At 41.3% G+C, this 21,325-nt stretch overlaps 1 protein-coding gene and 1 long non-coding RNA gene across 16 annotated transcripts in view; one reads left to right on the top strand and one right to left on the bottom strand.

The window, feature by feature from the left end:
- The window catches only part of ABCG2A (ATP binding cassette subfamily G member 2A), a 138,426-nt gene that overhangs the window by 73,931 nt on the left and 43,170 nt on the right, over window positions 1–21,325 (bottom strand). The window lies entirely within an intron of this gene.
- Window positions 4,415–8,977, top strand: LOC146401081 (uncharacterized). Its single transcript, XR_014813428.1, has 2 exons — window positions 4,415–5,746; window positions 8,251–8,977. It is a non-coding gene; the product is annotated as an uncharacterized LOC146401081 (long non-coding RNA).

The following is a 21,325-nucleotide window of genomic DNA, read 5'->3' as shown; positions in this document are numbered from 1 at the left end:
ACCTGGGAGTTCCCATCACGGCTCAGTGGAAACAATTCTGACTAGTATCCAGGAGGATGCAGGTTCAATCCCTGGCCTCACTCGGTGGGTTAAGGATCCAGTGTTGCCGTGAGCTGTGGTGCAGGTGGCAGAGGTGGCTTGGATCCCAAGTTGCTGTGGCTGTGGCTGGCAGCTGTAGCTCCGATTCTACCCATGGCCTGAGAACTTACATATGCCGCAGATGTGGCCCTAAAAAGACAAAACAAACAAACAAAAGACAACTTAGTTTACCTGCCTAGTCTCTACTCCATTCTGACCTTAGGGAACTCATCCAATCATTTGAGTGGTTTTAATATTTTATCAAGCATCTTTAGATTTTATGTAGCTGGGGAATTCCCGTCGTGGCGCAGTGGTTAACGAATCCGACTAGGAACCATGAGGTTGCGGGTTCGGTCCCTGGCCTGGCTCAGTGGGTTATGGATCTGGCATTGCCATGAGCTGTGGTGTAGGTTGCAGATGCAGCTCAGATCCCGCGTTGCTGTGGCTCTGGCGTAGGCCGGTGGCTACAGCTCTGATTCGACCCCTAGCCTGGGAACCTCCATATGCCGCGGGAGCGGCCTAAGAAATGGCAAAAAGACAAAAAAAAAAAAAAAAAAAAGATTTTATGTAGCTGGTCATTTCAGGGCCTTTAACTCTGCAATACTGCTGAAAATAGAAGTCCTCAAATGTATGTCATCTTGTTCCCTTTTTCTTGCTACTATGGAAATTTCCAAACATTTCACAAATAGAACAGTATGATGAAGCCTATGTGCTGATCTCAACTAGTGGTCAACTGTTGTTTCACTGATGCTCCCCTTTACTCCCTCTTTCCTACAGGTTATTTTGAAATAAATTTCAGAGAGCAAATAATTTTATTCATAAATATTTTAATATGTATTTCATAAATTTTTCATATGTGCAAAGATATGGACTCTATCTTGGTAATTAATTTTCATATTTATCTCATATGTCATCTTTAACCAATAGTTTAAGCTATTTACTTCTTTATATAGGCAGATTATAAATATTATAATTAAATCAAAGAGTACTGTAGAAAGTTTAAAGTAAACTTAATTTAATTTAACTTTTTCTTAATTTGTTTTATTTTTTTGTCTTTTTAGGGCCAAACCTGTGGTATATGGAGGTTCCCAGGCTAGGGGTCTAATGGGAGCTACAGCTGCCAGCCTATGCCACAGCTACAGCAATGCCAGATCTGAGCCACATCTGTGACCTACACCACAGCTCACAGCAACGCTGGATCCTTAACCCACAGATCAAGGACAGGGATTGAACCTGCGTCCTCATGAATACTAGTCAGATTCGTTTCTGCTGAGTCACAAGGGGTACTCCTAAATCTCATTTTAAATCTCACACCTTCCCTAATAATGAATTGTACTTATTCTACACCTAATTTTCTTGGAGTCACAGTATTTCTCCATGTGCCTTATCAACTGTGCCAAGTGATGGCAAACATCCTTGACCATAAAAGAAGTCAGAGCAGATAGGATCCAGGAATGAGTTTATTTTTCTATATGAGATGAGAAAGTAGTCCAGTTTAATTTTTGGATGTAGCTGTCTAGTTTTCCCAACACCATTTATTGAAGAGGTTGTCTTTTCTCCTTTGTTGTAGACTAATTCACTATATTTATTTCTAGGTTTATTCCTGGGCTTTCCATTCTGTTTTCTGCCAGTAGCATACTGTTTGGATTACTGTAGCTTTGTAGTACATTTTGACGTCAAGGACCCAACACCATTTCTTGAAAAAGACTTTTCTTTTCCCATTGAATGGAAGCCTTTGTTAAACATCAATGCCCAAGTACACAAGTGTTTATTCCTGGGCTCTCTAGTCTCTTCCACTAGGTTCTATATCTGTTCTTATGCCAACACTGTAATGTTTTGTTTTGTAAACTGTATTACAAATTACAAATTACTTTTAGACATCAATACAGTCATAGTGCATAGTTTCTATATACTTAAAAAAAATTTTTCTTTTTTTTTTTTTGCCTTTTCTGGGGCCACTCCTGCGGCATATGGAGATTCCCAGGCTAGGGGTCTAATTGGAGCCATAGCCACCGGCCTATGCCAGAGCCACAGCAATGCAGGATCCTTAACCCGCTGAGCAAGGCCAGGGATCAAACCCACAACCTCATGGTTCCTAGTCAGATTCGTAAACCACTGCGCCACAACGGGAACTCCTATATACTTAAAAATTTTTGATGACATATAGTTGACTTACAATATTATATGTTTCAAATGTACAACAGGATAATTAATATTTTTATGGATTATACTCCATTCAAAGTTATTGTAAAACACTGACAACATTCTCTGTGTTGTACATTATATCCTTGTATTTTATTTATTTTATACCCAGTAGTTTGTACCTCTTGGTCACCTTCACCTGTCCTCCCCTCTCCCTACTCCTCTCCCCTCTGGTAACCAACCACTAGTTTGTTCTCTGTATCTGTTAGTCTGTTTCTGTTTTATTATCACTCTTCATTTATTTTTTAGATTCCACATATGAATGAAATATTATTGTCTTTGTCTGACTTCACATAATAAATATAGTATCCTCAAGGTCCATCCATGTTATCACAAATGGCAAGGTGTCATCTTTTTGTGGCTGAGTAAAATTCCCTTGTATATATATATACACCATATCTTCTTTATCCATTCATCAACTGATGGGCATTTAGGTTGTTTCCATATCGTGGCTATTGTAAATAATGCTGCAATGAACATAGGGATAGGGGTGCATGTATCTTTTAAAATTAGTGTTTTCACATTCTTTGAATAATACCCAGAAGTGGAATAACTGGATCATATGGCAGTTCCATTCTTAATTTTTTGAGGAACCTCCATACTGTTTTCCATAGTGTCTGCACAAATTTAATTTGGTTGCTAATATTTTGCTGAGGATTTTTTTCATATATGTCATCAGAAATACTGGCCTGAAATTTTTTGTGTGTGTTGTCCTTGTCCAGTTTCAGCATCAGGGTAATGCTGGCCTCACAAAATGAGTTAGGAAGTGTTTCTTCCCCTTTAATTTTCTGGAAGAGTCCGAGAAGAACAGGTATTAAGTGCTCTTTGAATGTTTAGTAGAATTTCCCAATGAGGCTGTCTGATCCTGGAATTTTGTTTTGGGGAAGGTTTTGATTACTGTTTCAATCTCACTAGTGATTGATCTATTTGGATTTTTCATTTCTTCATGATTCAGTCTTGGAAGGTTGTACAATTCTAAGAATTTATCCATTTCTTCTAGGTTGTTCAATTTGTTGGTGGCTAGCTATTCACGGTCGTCTCTTACAATACTTTGTATTTCTGCAGTCTTCATTGTAATTTCTCCTCTTTCATTCCTGCTTTTATGTATTTGAGCCTTCTCTCTTTTTTCTTACTGAGTCTAGCTAAAGGTTCGTCAATTTTGTTTCTCTTCAAAGGGCCAGCTCTTCATTGATCTTTTCTATTGTCTTTTTAGTCCCTATACCATTTATTTCTGCTTTAACTTTTTTTTCCAGGCACATGGAAGTTCCTGGGCCATGGAATGAATCCAAGCTGCATCTGCTACCTACACCACAGCTGCAGCAACATCAGGTCCTAACCCACTGTGCAGGGCCAGGGATTGAAACTGCACTGCCTCAGAGACAATGCTGGATCTTCAACCCACTACATTATAGCAGGTACTCCTCTGTTCTGATTTTTATTATTTCCTTCTTTCTACTGACTTTGGGCTTCATTTGTTCTTTTTTCTGGTTCCTTTAGGTTAATTTGAGATTTTTCTTGATTCCTTTTTTCCCCATTTTTTAAAGTTTTATTGAAATATAGTTGATTTAAAATCTTGTGATTTCTGCTGTACAACATAGTGATTCAGTTATACATATACCTATTCTTTTTCTTTTCTTTCTTTTTTTTTTTGTCTTTTCTAGGGCCACACCTGAGGCATGTGGAGGTTCCCAGGCTAGGGCTCAAATCCGAGCTGTAGCCGCCGGCCTACGCCACAGCCACAGCAGCGCAGGATCTGAGCTGTGTCTGCAACCTACACCACAGCTCATGACAACACCAGATCCTTAACCCACTGAGCGAGGCCAGGGATGGAACCCGCAACTTCGTGTTTCCTAGTCAGATTCATTAACCATTGAGCCATGGCGGGAACTCCTACATATACCTATTCTTTTTCAGATTCTTTTCCCACATAGGTTATCACAGAACATTGGGGAAGACTACCCTGTGCGATGTAGCAGGTCCCCACTGACCATCTATTCTGTATGTAACAGCGCGCACATGCCTGTCCCAAACCCCCGATCATCTCTCTCTCCCCACCTGTCCCTTTGGTAACCATAACTTTGTTTTTAAAGTCTGTGAGTCTGTTTCTGTTTAGTAAATAAGTTCATTTGTATCATTTTTTTTTTAGATTCCACATGTAAGTAATACCATATGATGTCTGTTTTTCTCTGATTTCACTTACTACGATAATGAGATGTTACTTGTTTGTTGAGGTAGGCTTGTGTTACTATAAACTTCCTCCTTAGTATCAATTTTGCTGAATCCCATAAACTTGGGTATGTCAAATTTTCATTTTCATTCTTCTTCAGGTGCTTTTTGATTTCTCCTTTGATTTCTTTGTTGACCAAGTAGGACCTTACTCTTTATCCACTCCATGTTTAATAGCTTGCATCTGCTAATCCCAAACTCCTAATCCTTCTCTCCCTGACCTCCTCTCCCCTTTTGCAACCACAAGTCTATTCTCTGTATCTATAAATCTGTTTCATACATATGTTTAGATAATCCATATTTTCGATTCACGTATAAGTGATATCATACAGCACTTGTCTTTCTCTGTCTGACTTTTTCATTTATCATAATACTCTCCAAATCCATCCATGCTGTTGCAGCAAATGGCAAATTTTCTTTTTTTTTTTTATGGCTGAGTAGTAAGCCATTGTATACCTATATCACATTACCACATCCTTTTTTTTTTTTTTTTTTAGGGCTGCAGGGGCAGCATATGAAAGTTTCCAGGCCAGGGTGGAATTGCAGCTGCAGTGGCCAGGCTACACCACAGCAACAACAGCTGCAACCTACAGCGCAGCTCATGGCAATGCCGGATCCTTAACCCACTGAGTGGGGCCAGGGATCAAACCCGCATCCTCATGGATACAGTCGGGTTTGTTTCCACTGCACCACAATGGGAACTCCAGTCACATCTTCTTTATCCATTCTTCTGTTGATGGACACTTAGGTGGCTTCCATATCTTAGCAATTGTAAATAATGCTGCTATGAACATTTGGGTGCACATATCTTTGCAAATGGGTTTTCATTTTTTCCATCTATATACCCAGGAGTGGAATTTCTGGATCATATGGTAGTTCTGCTGGTAGTTTTTTTTAATATATACATATAAATTTCCATTCTGTTTTTCACACCGATTGCATCAATTTACATTCCCACCAACAGTGTGCAAGGGTTCCTCTTTCTCTACACTGGGTGACAGTTTTTATCTTTTAATATTCTGAGTATGTCATTCTACTCTCTTCTGGTTTGTAGCATTTCTGCTAAGAAATCTGCTGATAGCTTAATGGAGGTATTTAGGTTACTATCTTTTGTCCTCTGGCTGTCTTGAAAATTCTTTCTTTATTAACTTTGACAGTTTAATATAATGTGTTTTGAAGATGGTCTTTATTTTATTTATCTTTTCTCCTTTTTTTAGGGCCACACCCGTGGCATATGGAGGTTCCCAGACTAGGGATCTAATCGGAGCTGTAGCTGCCAGCTTACACCACAGCCGTAGCAATGCCAGATGCAAGCCACGTCTGCGACCTACACCACAGCTCACAGCAACGCTGGATCCTTAACCCATTAAGTGAGGCCAGGGATTGAACCTACAACCTCATGGTTCCTAGACAGATTTGTTTCCACTACACTACAACGGGAACTCCTTTTATTTTATTTTATTTTATTTTTTGGCTTGAGGAAGGTCTTTTTGCATTGAGATAATTAAGTATTCTATTAGCTTCACGGACCTATATCCAGTTCCTTCCCCAGTTTGGGGAAGTTCCCAGGTATTATTTCTTTACATAAGTTATCTTGGAGTTCCCTTGTGGTGCAGCAGTTTAAGGATCTGGTATTGTCAGGAGGAAGGGGAGAATGGGAGAATTTGGGGTCATAGGTACCTACACCACATCTGGTGTCGTCAGGTTTTCAGGCACCACCATGGGCAGGGTGGCAAGAGACATAGCTGCCTGCCACAGCAGAGGGTCTGGGATCATGGGCCCTGTAACTACTGCCCAGTTCCCCATGTCTGTGGCCACCACTGTGGCCAGGAGGCCAGAGTCATGTGCACTGCCTCCACTACTGCTACCTGATTCTCTGGGGCTGCAGGCTCAGCTGCTAAAGGAGAGGCGCTGGGATTGCAGGCAATGCCTCTACTGTTACCCCAGTTCCACCTCCCCCATGTGTTCCAAACCACTCATCTTCAGATGTACAGACTGTAGACCTCTCCAACATCCTGGTGTTTTGGGGCAGAGGAACCTCTGTTGAGTTATGTTTTTCCTTTTTTTTTTTTTTTTTTTTTGTCTTTTTAGGGCTGCACCCATGGCATATGGAGGTTCCCAGGCTAGGGGGCCAATCGGAGCTATAGGTGCCAGCCTACACCACAGCCACAGCAATGTGGGAACTGAGCCTTGTCTGCGACCTACACCACAGCTCACAGCAACACTGGATCCACTGAGCATGGCCAGGGATTGAATGCTAGTCGGGTTCATTAACCACTGCAATGACAACGGGAACTCCCGAGTTATGTTTTATTAGTTGTAGACCGAAGGGGGGGACAAAGCATCTTGCTGGCATGACATTAATGTCACTCTTCAGTAATTTTAGAAATCAGAAAGTGTAAGACCTCCAACTCTGTTCTTCATTTTCAATCTTTGGGTATTTGGGGCGAAAGAGGGGGGTGGTCCCTTGAGCCACTACAGTCAAGATACATAACCTACTATACCACAGTGGGAACTCCAATATTTTATTCTTTTTGATGCTATTTTAATGAGTACATAAGGTACTCAACACATTCACTGTTAAGTGGATGAATAAAGATTAAAGGGTTATACAGAAAAGACCTGTACATAAATCACAAATGCAAAGGAGGCATGGGTGGTTTGACGTAAGTGTGCAAAGCTAACTCTAAAATACTGAACACAATACCGTTCCCTTAACAGCATCAGTTTTATTTCTTTATTAGTATTTACAACAGTCATTGAGGTGTATTTCTAATTTTAAAGCCTGGTTTCTACAGAGTTCAGAGTTCTTCCTAACTCCTCTTTTATGCTTAAACTTTTTTTTTTAATCATGAGCCAGCAGAAAAATCTCTCTTCTTATCAGGAAGCACTGATTTTTTCACTCTGTACTCCTGCCTTAGCTGACCTGATGGCTCCTGATGCTTTGTCCTCAAGTACAAGGCATACTTCTAGTGCTCTGTAAAACCTTGGCATTGCATTTAAGCTATTCAAACACTGAGGAGTTTATTTACAAAATTAGAAGGGCATTTGGTTAATTGTAAGGTCCTTTCCGACTCCATCAGTCCATGATTCTGCTGAAGATGAGTTTAAATGCCACTGAAATACTTACTAGCAGTAAGTTTCCAATTATGGTCTGATAATCCTAGGGTACCAAGGAGAGGCTTCAGGACTCCACAAACCTTTTATATAAATATTGTTTTTAAATTATTTTAACCATTAAGAAAATGAGTGGACAAGTCACAAACTGATAGAAAATATTTGCAAATCTAAGAATTTCTACTTATAACATAGATTTCCCCACCAAAATAAATAAATTAGTAACATTTATGTGTTTTGATTCCATTCTATAAATGAAATAAAAAATGTAAATATTGCATATGCCTTTTAAAAAATGTATAGGATAGAGGAATAACTTCTATTCAGAATATATAAAGAATTTTTACAACTCAATAGCAAGAAGATAAATAACTCAATTTAAAATTGGGCAAAAGAGAGGAGTTCCCGTCATGGCGCACTGGTCAACGAATCGGACTAGGAACCATGAGGTTGCAGGTTCAATCCCTGCCCTTGCTCAGTGGGTTAAGGATCTGGCGTTGCCATGAGCTGTGGTGTAGGTTGCAGACATGGCTCAGATCCCGAGTTGCTGTGGCTGTGGCTGGCATAGGCTAGTGGCTACAGCTCCGATTAGACCCCTAGCCTGGGAACCTCCATATGCCATGGGAGCGGCCCTAGAAATGGCAAAAAGACCAAAAAAAAAAAAAAAAAAAAAAGGCAAGAGGATTAATAATTTAAAAATGGGCAAAAGATTTAAATAGACATTTCATCAAAGATCTGCAAATAGCTAATAGGCACACAAAAATATACTTGCTAGTCATTAGGCAAATAACAAATTAAAATCACAATGAGATACTACATCATTGTAAACCAGCTATAATGGAAAAAATAAAAATCATTATAAAAAAATACTACATCATGCCACTAGAACAGCTATATGCAAAAGACAACGCAACACTGTAAATCAACTATATCCTTCAATAAAAAAAAGAAAGACACAATAGTGTTTAGTGTTGGTGAGAGAATCTGAGGAAACTGGAATCCTCTCATATTGCTAGTGGGAACGTGAAGCGGTACAATTACTTGGGAAGACAGTGTGATAGTTTCTTTAAAAATTAGGAAAGCCTGAGTTCCCATCGTGGCACAGCAGAAACAAATCCAACTAGGAACAATGAGGTTGTGGGTTCGCTCCCTGGCCTCGCTCAGTAGGTTGGGGATCCGGCATTGCTGTGAGCTGTGGTGACAGGTAGCAGATGCGGCTCAGATCTGGCGTTGCTGTGGCTCTGGCGTAGGTCAGTAGCTACAGCTCCAATTAGACCCCTACCCTGGGAACCTCCATATACCAAGGGTACAGCCCTAAAAAGGACAAAAAGACCAAAAAAAAAAAAAAAGGAAAGTCACTCCTAAGACTCAATCAAGAGAAATAACAACAAACATCCACACAAAGGCCTGTAAGCAAATGCAGCATTATTTATAATAACCCCAAACTGGAAACAACCTGAATGTGCGACAACCAGTGCATAAACAACATTTAGCATATCCATAGAGCAGAGTGCCACTCGGCCATAAAAGTTAATCATTCATGTTATATGATGGGGGAGCTTCAAGAACCTGGAGGTGAAAGAAGTCAAGCAAAGAAGATTTCAGAACTCAATTTAATGAGATGCCCAGAGAAAGCAAAGCTATTCAGTCCAAAATAGATTAGTGCACAGGGTGGGAAAGAGGAAAGACTGCACATAAGCAAGAAGAATTAAAAAAAAAAAAAAAACACAACTTTTGCTCTAGTGCATTCAGCAGTTATCTGTTACAGCACCTTGTGTAACTGGCTCAGAAGAGCCCACCCTTATATTCTTATCAGTCCGTAATCCATTTGAAGATTTGTTTCTGCATTCAAAGTAACTTTTTGACTTTGCTGATGAATTTTCTAGGAATTTTCTAGGTCTGACAGGTTTGACGAATTTAAGTGCCATCAAGTTCCCAGCATACTTGGACCAATGCATAAGTCCTCTGGTTCCAGTTAGAAATGGAGGAGCCTCAACCCCTGCCCTGGGCCTGCTGCTTCCTGACAGAAGAAGAGGAGGTGGTGCTGAATGGCGATGTAAGCATCAGTCCACACCGCACAGATCTCAGCAGGGGACCTGGTCCTCTTGCTCCTCCTCCTGTTTCAGCAATAGGGTGAGCCACAGAGAACTGTGTGAGCAAAGCTGGCAGGGCAGCCTCATTTGCTAGTCAAGGAAGAAGCCTCTATAGTCTCATCAGGCTTTTGTCCACACCCAGCCTTTCTATCACGTCTTTCCAACGTATTCCAAGAAGAGACCTTAGTACATTTCGTTGTATCTGACTATCCCTTGTCACCCCTTTATCAGTGAGGTCTGCTTCTCTCCCCTAGGACCTGTTCCATACCTGCTTGGTCCACTAGGTAGGTCTCACCTGTATTTTTTTTCAAAAAAGTATTGTCACCTTATCAGCTTAAAAAAAGAGGGGGGGAGGTTTAATTCCATGGAGTCAATCTGCCAAAACAGGTTGGGGTAATGTCCTGTGTAGTGTTGCCACTTTTACTGAGGGACAAGCAGGCCAACTTTGATAGCAGTTTTGTAGGAGCTACAAGTTCTCAGAAACAGACAGAGACAACAGTTTGCAAAAGACAGCAGTTCTCCGGCTACACGCAGTAGTGAACCCGCTCACATAACGTCCAGTGTCATCATCTGGCAAGCGTGGCCTCCGTTTTGTGGGGTGTTGTAAATGTGCCTTCTGGGAGGCATCCAAGGCCACAGAGAATGTCATCTGCAGCTGGCCCCTCCGCAAGACGGCACTCCGCAGTGAGACCTCTGGACGTCAGAAGAGCTGTCCTCTGATACCCCGCACATTCCAGTTCCACACACAGCGCGCACGTCAGTACGGACTCTGCAGGACTACACAGCACACAAACCAGTCGGCCCACAGGCCTCTTAATGACAAAATCACCGTTTTATCATGAGTTTTATAGCTATATTCAGACTTCTATTTGCAGGAACAGAGATCGCAGGTCTTTTTGTACAGACACTGGCACACTGGCTTCCAGACCATCCACTCCTCCCAGCTGGAAGGTCGGGAAATACAGGAGAGAAGGCCCAGGCTCTGCACCTGGTACCAGTAAGCAAACATTTACTGTGAGCTATCTGAGGTGGTAGAAAAGGGGTACACAACTCTACAAATTTACTAAAATTCATTGACTTGTACACTTAAAATGTATGGTATATAATTTTCAAGGAAGCAATTTTAAAGTAGTTTAAAGCCAATAAACAAAATATATGTGTGTGTGTATACACACATACATATGCACATATCTATTCATTTAAGACTTTTAAGAAACTGCATAAAATTATAGGTAGTGTGCCCTCTCATACATCACACTGGAAGCCTATGTGTTAACTTGGGTCACTGTAATTTATTTTCTTTTTCTTTTTTTTTTAATTTTTGCTTTTTTAGGGCCCCACCTGAGGCACATGGAAGTTCCCAGGCTAGGGATCAAATCAGAGCTGTAGCCGCCAGCCTACTCCACAGCCACAGCAACGCCAGATCCTTAACGCACTGAGCGAGGCCAGGGATCAAACCCGCATCTTCATTAACCACTGAGACACAAAGGGAACTCCAACTTGGGTCATTTTTATATGTATCTCAGAATAAATCTTCTCTTGTCATCTCTGTTTAATCAGAGAAAAATCATAAAATTGTAAGATGAACAAAACAATACAAAAACCTGAACTATCTCCAACTACTCATCTGAATCAGATTTTTCTCAATACTGTATGACCAAATGCAGAAATAAATTTATTTCAGAGGCTTTCTGCAACTATAATAAACCCTTCTCACAATATTTCTGTGCTCATCAAAAATACTGTTTTTATTGACTGACTTCCTAATAGTAAATGTGTACATTTTAATATATAAATATTAATAAATATATTTTAATATATTGGAGTTGTGCATTTATTTTATTTTTATTTTTTTTTATTTTTGTCTTTTTGCTATTTCTTGGGCTGCTCCCGCGGCATATGGAGGTTCCCAGGCTAGGGGTCGAATCAGAGCTACAGCCACCAGCCTATGCCAGAGCCACAGCAATGCTGGATCCGAGCCCGCGTCTGCGACCTACACCACAGCTCACGGCAACGCCGGATCGTCAACCCACTGAGCAAGGGCAGGGACCGAACCTGCAACCTCATGGTTCCTAGTCGGATTTGCTAACCACTGTGCCACGACGGGAACTCCATGTGCATTTATTTAAAAAAAAATTTAACTGTTTCTGGTGTGAAGAAAAAAAAAAATCTAGGGATTTCCCATCACGGCTCAGCATGTTATGAACCCGGCTAGTATTCATGAGGACGCACACAGGTTCAATCCCTGGCCTCACTCAGTGGGTTAAGGATCTGGCATTGCTGTGAGCTGTGGTGTAGGTCCCAGTTGCATCTGGGATCTGGTGTGGCTTTGGCTGTGGTGTAAGCCGGCAGCTATTCAACCCCTAGCCTGGGAAATTCCATATGCCGCAGGTGTGACCCTAAAAAAAGCAAAAGCAAAAAAAAAAAAAAAATCTAATTCTCCTGGGCAACAGGTGTTACAAAAAGATTAAGCTTAACTACATTTTTACTAGTAGGATGTTTAGAAATACATTTGGTTTAAAGTAGCACTTTATTATCATTCCCTGAGGCTCCCATGAAGGTAGATGGGATTTTACTTAGACAGCAAACGTTTATCTTCAAAAAACCATTTTTTAAAAAATCAGATGTTCCATTTCCTCTTTTACCCAACATTTCATAGAAACATAGAGTGTTCTTTCTCTCTTCCTCTTTCCTGTTGGCTGGAATCCAAACATGACTGGAGTTCCCATCACTATTTTGGAGCACGAGATGACTGAGCATAGAAGCTACATGTGGCAAAGCAACAACATAGAAGGAATGAGAGTTCCTGAAACCCTGGAATTACTACACTGTCTCTGGAATGTCTACCTCTGGGTTTCTTGAACAAGAGAGATAAACACCCATCCTGTTTTATATCACGGTCTTACAACTAAACTTAACTGTAATGAGTAGACTGAGATCACAGTAGTGCTACAGAGGGAGCAGTAGGCCAAATCTCTGAGTTTGGAAGTGCTTGGCATCTTCAGGGCGCAGCAAGGTAATCGAGCTAAGGTATCAGTAATGAGAGGGAGACAGGGAGGAGACTGGGAGGTAAATGCGGAGGCAGATGGTATAGGGTTCGTTGATACTTTGAGCTTTTGTTTGTTTGTTTTTCTTTTTATGGCCATACTTTCAGCACATGGAAGTTCCCGTGTAAGGGGTTGAATCAGAGCTGCAGCTGCTGGCCTGTGCCACAGTCATAGCAACAGGGGATCTGAGCCACATCTTTGACCTATGCCACAGATAAGGCAATGCCAGATACTTAACCCGCTGAGCAAGGCCAGGGATCAAACCCGAATCCTCACGGATACTAGTCACATTTTTAACCCACTGAACCACAATGGGAACGCTTGAGCATGTATTTGGATGTAGAAAACCAGTGGAGGGCTTTGAGAAGAAAAGTGACTTGATTGATTTATATTTTAAAAGAATTCCTTGGCAGAGAATAGACTGATGCTAATATATTAAATCCATACAATGGGAACATAACTATTACAGTATTCTCTATACTTCTTTTATGTGTTTAAAATATTCTAGTGTTGATCTTAAAAATGAAAGTCAGCTATTTTACTGGCAAAATAAATGGACTTACCTGGGAATAGCAGAGAATTATAAAACAAAATGGACCAAAATGGCAAATACCATAGGCAAGTCCAATGAACAGAGGAAAGGAACATTATTTTACATAGAAAATAGGAGAAGTTGGGAGAGGTAGTTTAGAATCAAAGTCCATTGAAGAAAAGTGAGAATTTGAAGTGATGACATTTTCTCATTGGCTGAGTCACTAGTGTAGTGGGTTTTTTTTTTTTTAATATTTATTTATTTATTTTGTCATGTTAGGGCCACACCTGCTGCACATGGAAGTTCCCAGGCTAGGGGTCGAATCAGAGCTGCAGCTGCCAGCCTACACCACAGCCACAGCAATGTGGGATTCAAGCCACGTCTATGGCCACAGGTCACAGCAATTCTAGATCCCCAACCCACTGAATGAGGCCAGGGATTGAACGCACGTCCTCATGGATACTAGTCGGGTTTGTTACCCCTGAGCCACAACAGAAACTCCTTAATTTTTATTTATTTAGTTAGTTTTTTAGGGCCACACCCAAGGCATATGGAGGTTCCCCGGCTAGGGGTCGAATCAGAGATGTAGCTGCTGGCGTACACCACAGCCATAACACCAGATTCTAGCCGCATTTTCGACCTACACCATAGCTCCAGGCAACACCAGATCCTTAACCCACTGAACAAGGCCAGGGATCGAACCCGCCACCTCATGGTTCCTAGTCAGATTTGTTTTCGCCATGCCACAAAGGGAACTCCTTAATTTTTAATTTTATCTTTTTCTTTTTATGGCCAAACCTGCAACATGTGGAAGTTCCTGGGCCAGGGGTGGAATCGGCGCTGCAGCTGCAGGCCTACAACCACAGCTCACAGCAACATCAGATTCTTAACCTGCTAAGCAAGGCCAGGGATCAAACCTGCATCCTCACAGAGACATTAGAGTCTTAACCCATTGAGCCACAAGGGGAACTCTGAGGGTGGGTTTCTTAGAGGAAGATGCAATGTACACCTTCTCCTATTGGGGACAGTAATTGATTCTTTGGGGCTCTGTAAACAATTCTTCCTATAATCGATGTGCAGTTGTACTGCGTGACAGCTCCCCCTTCTGGCCTCCCAGCTCCATTTTAGTGAGGTTTTGCTTTATTAATTTTCACACTAGGTTATAAAATTTCATGGAAAATCTTTCACAGTCGCCGTTATTAACTGGCCAAAACTAAAACCAAATCACTCCTAACTAGTTTTAGAGTAACCTATCCGGAAAACTAAGGTGTTAACACAAGGATTTGGTCTATAAAGAACCTTAAAAAAGGTCTAAGAATGGCTAAGAGTCCATAGAGTGTATGGTGGTCTCAGAGAATACTCAGTTTGAACCCTGCCTCTGGGTTTTACTAATTGTGTGGGTGAGCACGACTCAAATCATTTAACCTCCCTAAGCTACCAAAATGTAATCATCTTTATCTCTGATGATTCTGTGAGGATCAAGTCCTTAGCACAGTCCCGGCACAAGAAGAATCGGCCCATAAATGGTGCCTTTATTCTTACTAATCACGATTACTAGAGTTTGAAAATACCTCATTACACTTTTAACACGGGACTAAGGCAATATGACAATACCAGCCCCTAAAGAGGTTTTTCTCTGTTGGCGGTTGAGACAGCTCACACAAGCATTTTCCATTATATGGATGAAAAAACTCTCAAGTGTATATACTTCTTTACTCTGATACCAGAAGCGCTGCATGTATGACTTGAGTACCTCGGTCATAGAAAGGAATGTCCCATAAGAAAATCAATTCATTATCATTGTGACTCATACCTCAATTTCTTGAGTTTAATTGTCATGAGTCAGCAACGATGAGCTCCAACAGCACAAGTGCACTGAAAAAAAATCCAGTTTCTGGGCCCACATAAGCGAGGCCAACCTCTTTACTAAGTTAATCTCATCTCAGTACTGCTTACTGCTAGGGCTCAGCGCAGGCTATCCTCCTTGGTTCAATGGCATAATGATTATTTTGAATTAAAGTTACCTGAAAAACAGCTGTTGAGGTAAAAAATGATATTAAAAGAAAGTACCCAGGCCCTCTTTCTCCCTAAAAGTAGGAAATAAATCTCTGCTTGTGAAGGTAGCATCCCTATACCAGGAGGCTAGAAAGCATCCTTATCAAGAGACTTAGAGAGGAGTTCCCACCGCAGCACAGCGATAACAAAACTGGCTATTGGAGTTCCCGTCGTGGCGCAGTGGTTAACGAATCCGACTAGGAACCATGAGGTTGCGGGTTCGGTCCCTGCCCTCGCTCAGTGGGTTAAGGATCTGGCATTGCCATGAGCTGTGGTGTAGCTTGCAGATGCAGCTCAGATCCTGCGTTGCTGTGGCTCTGGCGTAGGCCAGTGACTACAGCTCCGATTCGACCCCTGGCCTGGGAACCTCCATATGCCGCGGGAGCGGCCCAAGAAATAGCAAAAAGACAAAAAACAAAAACAAAAAACAAAAAACAAAACAAACAAACAAAAAAAACTGGCTATTATCCATGAGGTTTCGAGTTCAATCCCTGGCCTCACTTGACAGGTTAAGGATCTGGCATCACCATGAGCTGTGGTGTAGGTCACAGATGCAGCTTGGATCTGGTGTTGCTGTGGCTGTGGTGTAGGCCAGCAGTTGCAGCTCTGATTCAGCCCCTAGCCTGGGAACTGCTATATGCCATGCGTGTGGCCCTAAAAAGAAAAAAAGAAAAAAAAAAAAAAAAAAAAGAGAGAGAGAGAGAGAGGGAATTCAAGGCTAAGAAAGCTGTATAAGCCTTGTTACTTCTTCATTAGTTTGCTGCCCCAAAAACAAGCCTCTTTGTTTTGTTAAATCTTTGCAAATAGTCATTTCTTGGTCTAAAAATTGATAGATAAATAGCCTGCTTTAGTTGCTTTGGGGTCCTTTCCATGAGGCCTTCTGCATACGAATTGAATTGGTTTTTTTCCTCATGTTCATCCACCTTGCGTCAATTCAGTTATTAAACCAGCCAAAAGAACTCAAGACAGGTAAGGGGGAAATGTCCCCTCCCCGGCAGCTGGCACAGTTGACAAGACACGGGCTGGACAGCTGGATGTGCTGTGTCCTCTCACCCTGCCCCAAGGCTGAGGCAGAGAAATCCTGGGATCTTTTGACAAAGGCCAGAGGAAGGTAAGAGTTCTCACATCAGCCGCCCAGATCTCTGCCTGCAGGGCCCATCGGAAGAAAAAGTAGTGAGAGTCTTTTTTCTCGTTCTAAACGTAGATTCAGAGGAGAAAATAGTCATGGAACTGCTTCCTCAGGACACAGCACCTCCGGTATCTGGTAATTGAGTACTTTGATCTTCACTGATCCTTTCCTCCCAGAGATGGTCACTCTTTTTGTCTCTGTTGAGTCGTCTGTCAAAAGGACAAACCAGAGGACAAACTAACAGGCAGAGGCCCTCTGTGAGCCAGCTGTTTGGCCTCACAGCCTGGTGAGTTGACAGTCCTCATCAGACCAGAGTCTGTGTAGACAAACTTTGCTCTGGGTCCCCGTGTAAAAACTGGATGGGCTTTTCTTCCATCTTATTCTCTGTCCTGAGAGCCTGGCTTTCTAACCAGTGAGCATATTCTCTCTGGCCCCACCATCTCCCAGTGTACTCGCTGGGGGTGCAACAGCCAGTTGACTATTCCGGGGTTCCAAGACACAAAGTCATACGCAGCTCTCTCTACAGCCATGACAGCTCTCAGGGGAACTGATCACAAGGGACCCTAGTCCATAAGGGGCCTGCGTTGTCTCAGCCTTCACTGCTGTGGTGTAAGCTGGCAGCGACAGCTCGGATTCCACCCCAAGCCTGGAAACTTCCATATGCTGCAGGTGTGGCCTGAAAAATGGGGAAAAAAAAAAAGGAGTTCCCTGATGGCCTGGCAGGCTAAGCACCCAGCACTGTTGCATGGCAAAAAAAAAAAGAAAAAAGAAAGAAAAAAAAAAAGACACTCAAGTCTTTTAGATATTAAGAGTTAAGGCCTTTTGAAACAATTGAACTTGCTGTACTAGTCTAAAATATCTTTGTCATTTTGACTAAATGGATAACTATTGATTCACAGTGACCTATGACCCTATTTGATTTTTTTGTTTTGTTTGTTTTTTCTTTTTACAGGTGTATCTGCAGCATGTAGAAGTTCTCCGACTAGGGGTCGAATCAGAGCTGCAGCTGCAGGCCTATGCCATAGCCATGGCAACACTGGATACGAGCTGCATCTGCAACCTACAACCTATGCCAAACCTTGTGGCAACAATGGATCCTTAACCCACTTAGCAAGGCCGGAGATGGAACCCACGTCCTCATAGACACTATGTTGGATTCTTAACCTGCTAAGCCATAGAGAACTCCCTATAATCCAATTTGACCAAGTGCTTTATTTAATTATTTTGTTTATTTATTTATTTTAAGGCCACACCTGCAGCATATAGAAAGTTCCCAGGTTAAGGGTCAGATCAGAGCTACAGCTACTGGCCTATGCCACAGCCACGCCAGATCCGAGCCACATCTGCGACCTACACAGCAGCTCGTTTGTGGCAATGCTGGATCCTCAACTCACTGGAAAAGACCAGGGATCGAACACACATCCTCATGGATACTAGTCAAGTTTCTTTCTGCTGAGCCACAAAGGGAACTCCTTCACCAAGTGTTTTAAAACCTTTTTGATTTTTTGACAAACTTTCCAAATGTCATAATTCTAAATGAAGTCTTATTGACCTAAGAATAATTTTGGAGTTTTCCAAAGAGTCCTTGGAACACCCCAAAATATTTCTTTTCTCTTCTTATAAAAGAGATTTAAACTTAGGTTTATTTGGTGTGATACATCACACGGGAAACAGTCAAATAAATGATGTTCAACCTGCTTAGGTTATAATGTGTGGGTAAATGTTACTAACATAGGCGCTCCAAAAATTATAAGAAACTCCTAAAATTTGGACATGTCTTAATGTCATCAGTCATAGTGCTAGTTACTAGCTTAAAAAGTTGTGTCACAGAGATAAACAAACCTCCTTGTCAATTCCACTACAGTGAATCAGATCTTTAATAATAGACATTTAAAAGTCTTTTACTATTTGTAGACTGCTATTGTTTTACTCAAATGCTTTTATAAAAGCTTCCTGCAAATGTGCTTCATCTTTATAAAGATATTCATGCAAAGGAAGTTAACAAATTTTCTAGAATACAAGTTTCTGGTGATTGTCAAGTCATACACTGAATTGGATAAGAATTTACAGAATAGAGAAACTGATAACTTCATAAAGTGTCTAACAAAAGATCAAGCAAAATAACAATTACATGATTACATGAAATGAGGAAGATTATTATGATTTTTTATGATTTTAAGAATATGACAAGATGGGATTAAGATGGCAGAAAAGAAGGACTAGAGCTCAACTTCTCTCCTAAAAATAACAAAATTTACAAATAAATGCTGAGCAATCTTCACCCAAACAGACCAGAAACCTTCAAAAAGATATCCTACTCCAGAAGACGAGGCTACATCAAGAGGTAGGACATTTTAGGGGACAAGGAAGGTCACAACCTAATGATCAAAAGATCAATCCAAGAAGAAGATATAACAATTTTAAATATCTACACACCCAACATAGGTTCACCACAATACATAAGGCAACTGCTAACAACCTTAAAAGGACAAACCAACAATAACACAATCATAGTGGGGGACTTTAATACCCCACTTACAGCAATGGACAGATCATCCAGACATAAAATCAATAAGGAAACACAGGCCCTGAATGAAGCATTAGACCAGATGGACTTAATAGATATTTATAAAACATTCCATCCAAAGGCAAAAGAATACACATTCTGTTCAAGTGCACATGGAACATTCTCTAAGACTGATCACATCCTGGGCTACAAATCAAACTTTGGTAACTTTAAGAAAACTGAAATCATATCAAGCATCTTTTCCGATCGCAACGCTATACTACTGGAAATGAACACCAAGAAAAAAACCGCAAAAAACACAAACACGTGGAGACTAAACAACGTGCTACTAAACAACCAATGGATCACTGAATAAATCAAAGCGGAAGTTAAAAAATACCTAGAAGCAAATAACAACAAAGATACGACACTCCAAAACCTGTGAGATGCAGCAAAAGCCATTCTAAGAAGAAAGTTTATAGCAATACAAGCCCACCTCAGGAAACAAGAAAAAGCTCAAATAAACAAGCTAACTTGTCCACCACTGAGGTGGTATATTGAAAATCTGCTGGGGTCTCTGGGAGACTTTTCAACCATTTTGTAGAGAAGAGCCCAAGACACAAATAGCTTTGGTGACTGTGCTTCAGGAAACAGGGCAGGCTGTCAAGCTCTCTGCCAGGGCAAGTCGAAGGAAACAGAACTAAAGGAATTTTTTGGCCATTTCCTTATGTGTTCTCACTGGTAGACGTGCTTCAGGAAAGGGAGAACAGCTCCTGGCCAAGGAGGAAGCACCTTTAAGAAAGCAAAGCCAAAACGAAGAATTGGCATCCTCTTAAGAAGCTGGGTAGCATTGTTCAGGCAGCCTGGCCTTCCTGTTCTGTGGGATCACAAACATATTTTGTAGGGAACTGACAAATACTGAAGCAGCTTAACACCTGGATTTCAAGTCTGTTTCCATGCAGAACCAACTACTCCTAAAAATTATGAAATCAAATATTCTTTTTTTGTTGTTGTTGTTGTTGTTGCTATTTCTTGGGCCGCTCCCGCGGCATATGGAGGTTCCCAGGCTAGGGCTCGAATCGGAGCTGTAGCCACCGGCCTACACCAGAGCCACAGCAACGCCAGATCCGAGCCGCGTCTGCAACCTACACCACAGCTCACGGCAACGCCGGATCCTTAACCCACTGAGCAAGGGCAGGGACCGAACCCGCAACCTCACGGTTCCTAGTCGGATTCGTTAACCACTGCGCCACGACGGGAACTCCCAAATATTCTTATTAGCACTCTAATCTTCACAGCCAATGCCTCTAAAACAATGCAGTTAATCTTTCTCTGATGGAGACAATAACCAACCTCTTGCCACCAGAAGCAACAAAATGCTCTGCTCCTTCTACTGTCAACTACCCCCTTTATTTGTAGGCAAGAGAACAAATAAAACAATACCGAATTTTCTTGCTCTGCCAAATGAGGTCATCTGATCCAGAACCCCAAACGTGCTAAATATGCACAAAACTGTTACAAACGCATGCACCCCTCTGGCGATAGTGGGTGAGCAACCTTATGCCCACATTTGCTATTGAACATCTATAGCAAAGTCATTCTCTGGACCCAAATAGGACACTAAGCAAACACAGTCAATATCCCACATCTGCTCCTCTTGCAGGAGGGGACTGCACTGCTTGAGTTCTTTCTAGGTAGAGTATGTTCACTCTTTCAGAAGCAAACAAAATTCTTTCCTACTTGAAGAGAAGATTACAGAAAAAGAGAAGTCTGCAAAGTGATTAAAAGGAAATACGTAATTTTATTTAGAAGGTTGGTTATTTTCTCTTTACATGTTTAGAACAGAAACACCTTTGGTCCAGCTTCTGCTTTAAGGCTTTCTGGTACAATAAATATGTGTTTATTGAATGTCGCCTATGCAAAATACAGTGCTGTTATGTGCAAGTTATGGTACTATTTCTCCTGATTAAACAAAAATAAAATAGATAATTCTGCACTTAAAAAAAAAAAAAGACTTTCTGGTACAAAAAGAGAAAGTAACGTATCTCTGGGTAATCTGTAACAATTAACCTAGTGCCACTGGGATCATTTTATTTTGATCCCACCAATGACATTCAGTTACCCTTTTTCTTTATGAAGTCTAAAGAAAGCCTAGTTCCTCCGGTTAGCTGTTAAGTCGTTTTGGAGTTCCATATCGGAATGCTAATTAAGCCACTTTGAAGAAATCATCCTACCATTTGTTAAGGATGATTTTCTTTGAAAACCAGCCATGGCAGTCACTTAGAGCAGCTCTGGATCATTGAATTCAGTGGCCAGAATCCAGCTGTCATTAATAGTTTC

Source organism: Sus scrofa, chromosome 8 (genome assembly GCF_054392235.1).
Source record: "Sus scrofa isolate SSC_HxYL_T2T_F1_AM1 chromosome 8, Sscrofa_HxYL_maternal_Yorkshire_Landrace_v2.0, whole genome shotgun sequence".
Taxonomy (NCBI): domain Eukaryota; kingdom Metazoa; phylum Chordata; class Mammalia; order Artiodactyla; family Suidae; genus Sus; species Sus scrofa.
The sequence above is the reverse complement of the archived record's forward strand: the minus strand, read 5'-3'. Positions and strand labels throughout refer to the sequence as shown.